At 34.2% G+C, this 8448-nt stretch overlaps 1 pseudogene; it reads left to right on the plus strand.

Annotated features, from left to right (window-relative positions):
* Window positions 1–7168: 7168 nt before the first annotated feature.
* LOC141502641 (mitochondrial carrier homolog 2-like) lies at window positions 7169–7630 on the plus strand (annotated as a pseudogene).
* The last annotated feature ends 818 nt before the right edge of the window (window positions 7631–8448 follow it).

Here is an 8448-nt window from a genome sequence, read left to right on the forward strand (position 1 = left end):
CATTTTATAGAATTGTTTAGATCTAGTAAAGCTAGGCCACCTTCCTTTGCATTTTTTCCCCAACGGTTCCCTTATATTCTTGACCTTTCTCTGGATGAATCTTGCTACTATTTTAGTAGCTCTGTAAAATTGTTATTTGATAGGTTGATTGCTATGACACTTAATAAGTAATTTAATTTTGGTAGAATTGTCATTTTTATTATATTAGCTCAATCCAACCATGAGCAATAGATGGTTTTTTTTTTCAATTATTTAGGTCTCGCTTTATTTGTGTGGAAATCATTTTGTAATTGTATTTATATAGTTTCTGAGTTTGTCTTGTGAGATGGATTTCCAAGAATTTTATGTTGTCTACAGTTGCTTCAAATTTATTTTCTTTTTCTATCTCTTGCCCTTGGGCTTTGTTGTTTATGTATAGAAATGCTAATAATTTATATGGATTTATTTTATATCTTGTTTCTTTGCTGAAGTTGTCAATTGTTTCAAGTAGTTTTTTAGATGGTTTTCTAGGATTAAGTATATTATCATATCATCTGTGAAGAGTGAAGGCTTTGCTTCCACATTTCCAATTCTACTTCTGTCAGTTTTTTTCTTCTCTTATTGCTAAAGATAACATTTGCAATACTATAATGAATATTAATTGTGATAATGAAAATCTTTGTTTCACCACTAATCTTATGGGTAATGCTCTGAGTTTATTCTCATTACATGTAATATTTGTTGTTGCTTTTAGATAGATACCACTCATTATTTTAAGGAAGACTTCATTGATTCCTATATTCCCTAGTGTTTTTAATATGAATTGATACTACATTTTGTCAAAGGCTTTTTCAGCATTATTGGGATAATCATATGATTTCTGTTGGTTTTTGTAATTGATATGTTCAACGATGTTTATTGTTTTCCTTGTATTGAACCATCCCTGCTTACTTGGTATAAATCCTACTTGATCAAGGAATATTTTCCCAGTAATAACTTCTTGTAATCTCTTTGCAAAAATTTTATTTAAGATTTTTGCAACAATTTTCATTACAGAAATTAGTCTATGATTTCTTTATTTTGGCTGTTCCTGGTTTAGGTATTAGCACCATATTGGTGTCATAAAAGGAATTTGATAGAAATCCCTCTTTTCCTATTTTTTTAAATGGTTTATGGAGAATTAGTATGAATTATTTCTTAAATGTTTTGTGGAATTCACTTGTAAGCCATCTATCTGGACCTGGAAACTTTTTCTTAGGCAGTTTATTGATGGTTCTTCAATTTCTTTTTTCTGAAATGGGGTTATTTTAAGTTTAATCTTATTGAATCACAGTCTTTTGTCTTTTTTCCCAATTTACCATTGCAAGTGTTGCTTGAATCTTCTGGTTGAAGATCAAATTTTCTGTTCAGCTCAGATCTTTTCATCAGAAAAGTTTGAAAATTACCTATTTCATTAAGTATACATCTTTTTCCCTGAAAGAGATGACTCAATTTTGTTGGAGAGTTGATTCTTGGTTGCAGTCCAAACTGTCTTGTCCACTGGAATAACATATTTCAAACCCTTTGATTCTTTAATGTTGATACAGCCAGCACCTGTGTAATCTTGACTGTGACTCCTTGGTAATTTGAATTGCTACTTTCTGTCTGCTTGTAGGATTTTCTCCTTGATTTGATAATTCTGGAGTATGACTTCAATATCATTTGGTGATTTCATTTTGAGATCCCTTTCAAAAAATGTTCAATCAATATTTTTAAGACTATTTTACCCTCTGGTTCAGGATATTGGGGTAGTTCTTAACTATTTCCTGAAGAATATTATCCAACTTCTTTTTCTGATCATGGCTTTCAAGCAGTCCTATGATTCTTGAATTGTCTTTTGTAGGTCTATTTTCCAGGTCCGTAGTTTTACCATTGAAGTATTTTGCATTTTCTTCTATTGTTGAAATTTTGTTTAACAGATTCTTAATGTTTCCTGAAGTCATTTGTTTCCATTAGTCCCAATGTATTTTCAGGGGTGGTATTTTCTCCATTGAACTTTTGCATTTGGTCAATGCTATTTTTGAAGTAGTTGTTATCCTTTTCCATTAGCCCAATTGTGTTTTTGAGGGAATTATTTTCTTGTTTACATTTGTCCAACTGTATTTTTAAGAATTTGTTTTCTTCCTGTCATTTTTTTGTTGTCAGATGTTAATCTTCTCTTTTATTTCTTTTCCCAGTTTTCCATCTGATTTTTTTTTTTTAGTTTTTGCTAGGCAGTGGGGTTAAGTGGCTTGCCCAAGGCCACACAGCTAGGTTATTATTAAGTGTCTGAGGTCAGATTTGAACTCAGGTACTCCTGACTCCAGGGCCAGTGCTCTATCCACTGCACCACCCAGCTGCCCCTCCATTTGATTTTAAAATCATTTTTGAGCTCTTCTAAGAAGTCTTTCTGAACTGGAGACCAATTCATGTTCTCCTCTGAAGCTTGACATTCCTTCTGTCCTCCTTTTCTTAACTGGTATCCTTATCTCCAAGTTAACATTCATTAGACCCTCCTTTTCTATGTCCTTTCAAATTCATTTTAAGATTTGTCCTCAAGGGTCTTGTGTTGGGGCAAGGGTTAGTTTGTAGACCTTCAATATTAGGCTTTCTAATTGTCCTGGTGCTATAGATGTTAGAGAATCCAAATGTTAGGATTTCGGTGGCCCAATATGTGAGGAACACCAGGGGCACTATCTGGGCTGTCTGTAGAATCAACTCAGTCACTAGGGTAAGCTATCGGAGCTGGAAACACCAAGGTTCTATTCTAGAAAATGTTCTAGGGGTGTCAAGTGTCCACTCCCTGGGCCATTGGAACCACTGAAAATGCCTGAGGCTATGTCTGAGTTTTCCCCAATGCAATCCCATTGCTGCCATAGGTAGGCTGTACTAGAAATGTCAACTATTCTCTCTGGATAGTTAGCATTGGGAAAGTCTCTTTTCCTCATCCTGAACCACTTTGAAAGATGCAAACATCTCAGGCTATTTTTCTGCTTTTTTTGCACTGGGGAAGACCAGGTTTTTCTGGAATTCCAGGGGTTATGCTGGGAAAATAATCCAGAAATCCAGACCAAATATGCTGGCTGAAAGGGTGTCCTGGGTTGATGCAATGGAACATTCCCAATCCATCCATTACACTCACCATGAAGGCTTCCACTCCCACAGTCAAAGTTCTCAGATTATTCCCCCACCTTGCCTCACTGCTGGTATGCTGGGTCACTGTTCTCTGCCCTGGGCACACCCACATTCCCCTCTTGACAGACATGCAGGAAGATGTTCTACTCTGTTCTTTTGTGTGTCCTGTCATTCTAAAATCTGATTTCATGTCAATTCTGAGGGAAAACCTGGAAAGTATAAAAAAGTACCTTGCTTCTTTCTGTCATCTTGCCCAGAAAATATACAATGTTTAGATCATTGCAATATAATAAATTCATGTCTGTGTCTTCTGTCTGATATTTTTTCTAACTTCCCTAATAATGATAGAGTTCTCCTCATCCCATAAGAATGTAAACAGTTTAATCTCGCTAAGTTATGTTCATTAATTGTTATTTTATTATGCTTTTTATAATCTTCTGTTTGAATGTCAACTTTTCCATTTCTCCATTCAGTTCTTATCTTTTCATCAGGGTTGTTTGGAAATCCTTTATTTCCTTAAATATTTATTTTTCTTCTGAATGAATATATTCAGTTTTTCTAGACAATTTTTTTTCTCATTTTAATCCTAGCTCTTTTGCCTTCTAGACTATCATATTCTAAGCCTTTCACTTCTTTAATATGATAGCTACTAAATTTTGTCTACTCCTGATCATGATTCCATGGTATTTGAATGTCTTATTTCTTGATTTTTTAAATATTTTCTATTTGGCCTGGGAGTTATTCAATTTGACTATAATTTCAAGGGAAGTTTTCATTTAGAATCCCTTTCAGGAGGTGATGGGAAGATTCTTTTACTTACTATTTTACACTCTGATTTTGCAATATTAATCGTTTTTCTTCATCATTTTAGCAATATAATATGTAGGCTCTTTCTTTAATCATGTTTTAAGTTAGTCTAATAATTCTTAAATTGTCTCTCCACAATTTATTTTCCAGATCAATTGTTTTTTTTTATTAGATATACTTTTTCTTCTTAATTTTCATTATTTTGTCTATATCTATTGGTTTTTTGATATATCCTAGATTTATTAGATTGCATTTGACCAAATGTAACTTTAAGGAATTCTCTTCAGTGAGTTTTTGTACCATTTTTTTGATTTGGTCAGTCTTTTCATCAGTAAGGCATTAGTATCATCAATATTTTTTTTTCAAGGAAATGGGATTAAGTGACATGCCCAAGGTCAAACAGCTAGGCAATTATTAAGTGTCTGAGGGTGGATTTGAACACAAGTCTTCTTGACTCCAGGACCAGTGCTCTATCCACTGCAACACTAACTTCAATATTTTTTGTGCCTCTTTACCCATGGTATTAGTTTTCTATTCTAAATTTTCTTCTTTTGATCTCAATTCTTTATCAACTTTTTCTTCTACCACTCATATTTTTTTTGGATTTTTTCAAGGCAAATTGGGTTAAGTGGCTTGCCCAAGGCCACACAGCTAGGTAATTATTAAGTGTCTGAGCCCAGATTTGAACTCAAGTACTACTGACTTCAGGGCCAGTGCTCTATCCACTGTGGTATCTAGCTGCCCCCCACTCTCATTTAATTTTGAAAATCAGTTCTAACCCTATACCAAAATAAAGTCAAAATGGGAACAGGTTTTAGACATAAAGGGCAACACCATAAATAAATCCATAGACCAAGAAATACTCATCTAGGCTATGACCAAACAAGAATTAGAGTACATAATAAACTTCAAAAATGAATGATTTTGACTACATTAAATTAAAAAGATTTTGCAACAGTAAAATCAATACTGTCAAAATTAGGAAAACAAAAAACTGGGAAACAATCTTCACAACTAGGAGTTCTGATAAAGGTCTCATTTCTTAAATATATAGAGAATTGCATCAAATTCATAAGATTACAAATTATTCCCCAATTGATAAATGGTCAAAGGATATGAAGAGACAGTTTTCAAATGAAGAAATTAAAGCTATATGTAATAAAATGAAAAATTGCTCCAAATCATTATCGATTAGAGAAATGAAAACTAAACAACAATGAGGTATCATCTCACATCTATTAGATTGTCCAAGATAAAAAAAAGGGTTTGATGATCAATGTTGGAGAGGTTGTGGTAGGACTGGGCCATTAATGCATTGCTGTTGAAGTTGTGAACAGATATAACCATTCTGGAAAACAATATGGAAATATGCCCAAAGAGAGATAAAATTGCTCATACCCTTTGATCCAGCAATTCCAATTCTAGGCCTATATCCAGAAGAAATCATAAAAAATGGGAAACATCCCACGTGGTCCAAAATATTCATAGCAGATCTTTTCATAGAGGCAAAGAATTGGAAATGGACTGGATGCCCATCAATTGGGAATGGGAATAGCACGTGAATACTATTCAATACTATCCTTCTATAAGAAATCAGAAATGGTTGGACTCTAGTGAAGCATGGAAGGAGTTAAAGGGTCTAATGCTGAGTGAAGGGAGTAGAACCAAGAAAAATAATGTACACATTAACAACAACATTGTGAAATGATCAACCTTGATAGAAGCAGCTCCTCTCAGCAGTTCAGAGCGCTAGGTCAACCATATTAGACCAGCTATGAACAATTCTGTTCCCATCCAGAGGAAACAAACAAACAAAAAAAAAAACCCTTCAGAATCTAATGAACTCTTTATAAAAATTATCTCTTCTGTATCTCTTTCCACCAAAAATGATTAATCTGTTAACATGTTTATCAAAAATATGAATGTACAATGTTAACCTATTTGTTGCTGAGGGAAGGGGGGTGGGAAAAGAGTGTGGAAGGAAATTTTGCAATGTAAAATTAAGCCCGTGCATTTGGATGAAAAAAATGAATTAAAAAAAGGAAAAAAAATAAAATCATTTCTAATGTCTTCCAGTTATTTTGTTGGGTTTTTTCTGTTCCACTTTTTTTTTCCTTTGAAGCTCTACTTGTGACTATTTTGACATCATTGAAATTTTTTGAGTTTATGTCTTCTCATCACCACTATAACTTTTCATGATCAGATTCTTTACTGATATTTTTGTTTGCTCATTTTCAAGCCTATTTTTGGTCTTTGAACTTTATATTTTTCTATGATGGGAGTTGAAAGGACACTATTTCAAGATTTTTTGCACAAATATATTTCTGGAGTTTTGGAAAATTTTGTTACTTACACAGCAGTGTGATCTTTGATAAAGTGTTTCCATATCTGTAGTTTTTCCCTTATATTAAAAGGATCTCTGATTTGTTGGGGTTGCAAGTTATACTGTCTTCAGGGTTCTTCCCCCTGTTTAACTATAAGCAACATTTAGCTCTATTAAAGAGAGCAATCACTCCCTGTCAGAATTTCATACTCCATTTGTATTCTATGCCTATTTCCTCTGAACACCAAACAACTTTTTTCTGCATACTTTTCCTTGATTATTGACTTACCTGTCATTACCAGAGAATCATTGAGAAATGTTAGCTCTAAAGAGTTAACAAGTTTCTTTTAGGAAACTTGAATGATTTTGGCATACATATGGGGTGGGGATGCATCTTGCTTTAAAAAGACTTTAAGGATGAATCAAGGACTTGGTCGGTCAGTGACTTGGTCCATCCACCCATCCATCTGCCCATCCATGAGTGTTACCATAGCAGAAGCGACCAAATCAGGTGCTGTTGGGCTCAAACTCACTATCCTCTCAAAATTCCTCATGTACATGAAGGTACCTATACGGGTGGGATATGAGCCTCTTCCTTCAACTATGGGAGGAAATATTTTTGGGCAGCAAGTCTAACAACTCCCTGGTCTCTTCTGTTATGCTCAACATATTATGGATATTGAAGGAAAAGTGGATATTTTAAAGGCTTAAAACCCAGATTGTGTTCTGGAGTCATTGGAATTTTGGTCCACAGTAAAGTTTTGCAGAAGTTAAAACAAAGACTTCAACCTCCACAAAAGGATGGCCCATTTAACTTTTACAAGATGATCAAGAAGACAGGACATGTTGGCTCATTCTGCTACTGAACTTATCATGTGTCCCTTCCAAGCGAGTACCCTGAGGTCTATGGTACAATTCATTGGCAGAAAGATCAAATATGGTGGACTATGTGACTCCTTAGTAATTATTTACTGAGAGGAGGGCTTTCTAGGATTCTTTGCAGGCCTTATTTCTCACCCCCTGGGAACAACATTTTTCTTGTAGCTCTGTAAGTCATTGGCCTATCTCATCAATACCTATGCACTGGAGAGTGGAGTTTCCACTATGAATGAAATGAAGAGTTATTACCAGGCTGTCACTGGATTCTTTGTCAGTATGCCAAGCAATCCCTTTTACTAATCTCCAACCTGATGACTGTCAACAACTGTGGGCTTGCTGGTGGATGCTTATGCACCAGTTTATTCTTCCTGGCTAGATTCTTATTGTATGCTACAAAAATTGGGAAAAATTAGTCAAGGAAATATCATGTTTTTCCAGAAGTTCCCCTTTGGGAAGACTTACTGTTGTCACCTGAAGAATTTAATTTGAAAATGTGTGGCAGGGGCAATGACATTTCTATAGTCCTGGATGCACAGAATTATGGGAGAGAATATTAATTTTTATATAATATGGTGTGCTTTTTAAAATTATTTTAATTTTGGAAAATGATGGTGTTTGTCCTTTTTGTTTATTTCCCAATGCCAACTGTTTTACTGCTGAGATTCCGCAATAATTCTTCTTGCTGAAATGAACAGTAAGATTTAGATATGATTTATATAAAGCATAATTGTACTTTTCTGGAGGATAAGCAAGTTATTATGAAATTAAGACCTCAGTTTTAAACTTGGTAAGAATGAAGAATCATACAATTCCATACAGGAATAGAAATGACTAGAGAAATGTCAGAAAAATTATTAAAACAACTTGAGGAGATAAAATAATTACTCTCCTCTTGTGGACTCTGTCTAAGGACATGATTGGATTCCCATAGAGCTTGCTTCCTGGTACATGGCTATAAATAATTAAGTTTCTATGGTCCCCATCCCTCATTTTGCACAACTTAGTGGAAATAGAAATGTAATTTAAGAATAAGATGTTAACAATAACAAATTTGTTTTTAAATTCCTTTAATCAAATTGAAAAACAAAAAAGGATGACTTGGTAATGACTTCAACATTCCTTCCCTATCAGCTCCATAACAAACACTGTAAAGAAGAAAACATATTAGGAAAATTTTGTGGTATTGTCTTTGGTCCTTTCTATGAGCTGAGACCTCACCATATAGAATGGTGCATTATAACATGATTTTAATTGTACATGATCTTTTTATTTTTCTTCTCACTTCTCTCATTTTGATGAAAGGAAGG

The sequence above is a fragment of the Macrotis lagotis genome, chromosome X (assembly GCF_037893015.1).
Source record: "Macrotis lagotis isolate mMagLag1 chromosome X, bilby.v1.9.chrom.fasta, whole genome shotgun sequence".
NCBI classification, from domain to species: Eukaryota; Metazoa; Chordata; class Mammalia; order Peramelemorphia; family Peramelidae; genus Macrotis; species Macrotis lagotis.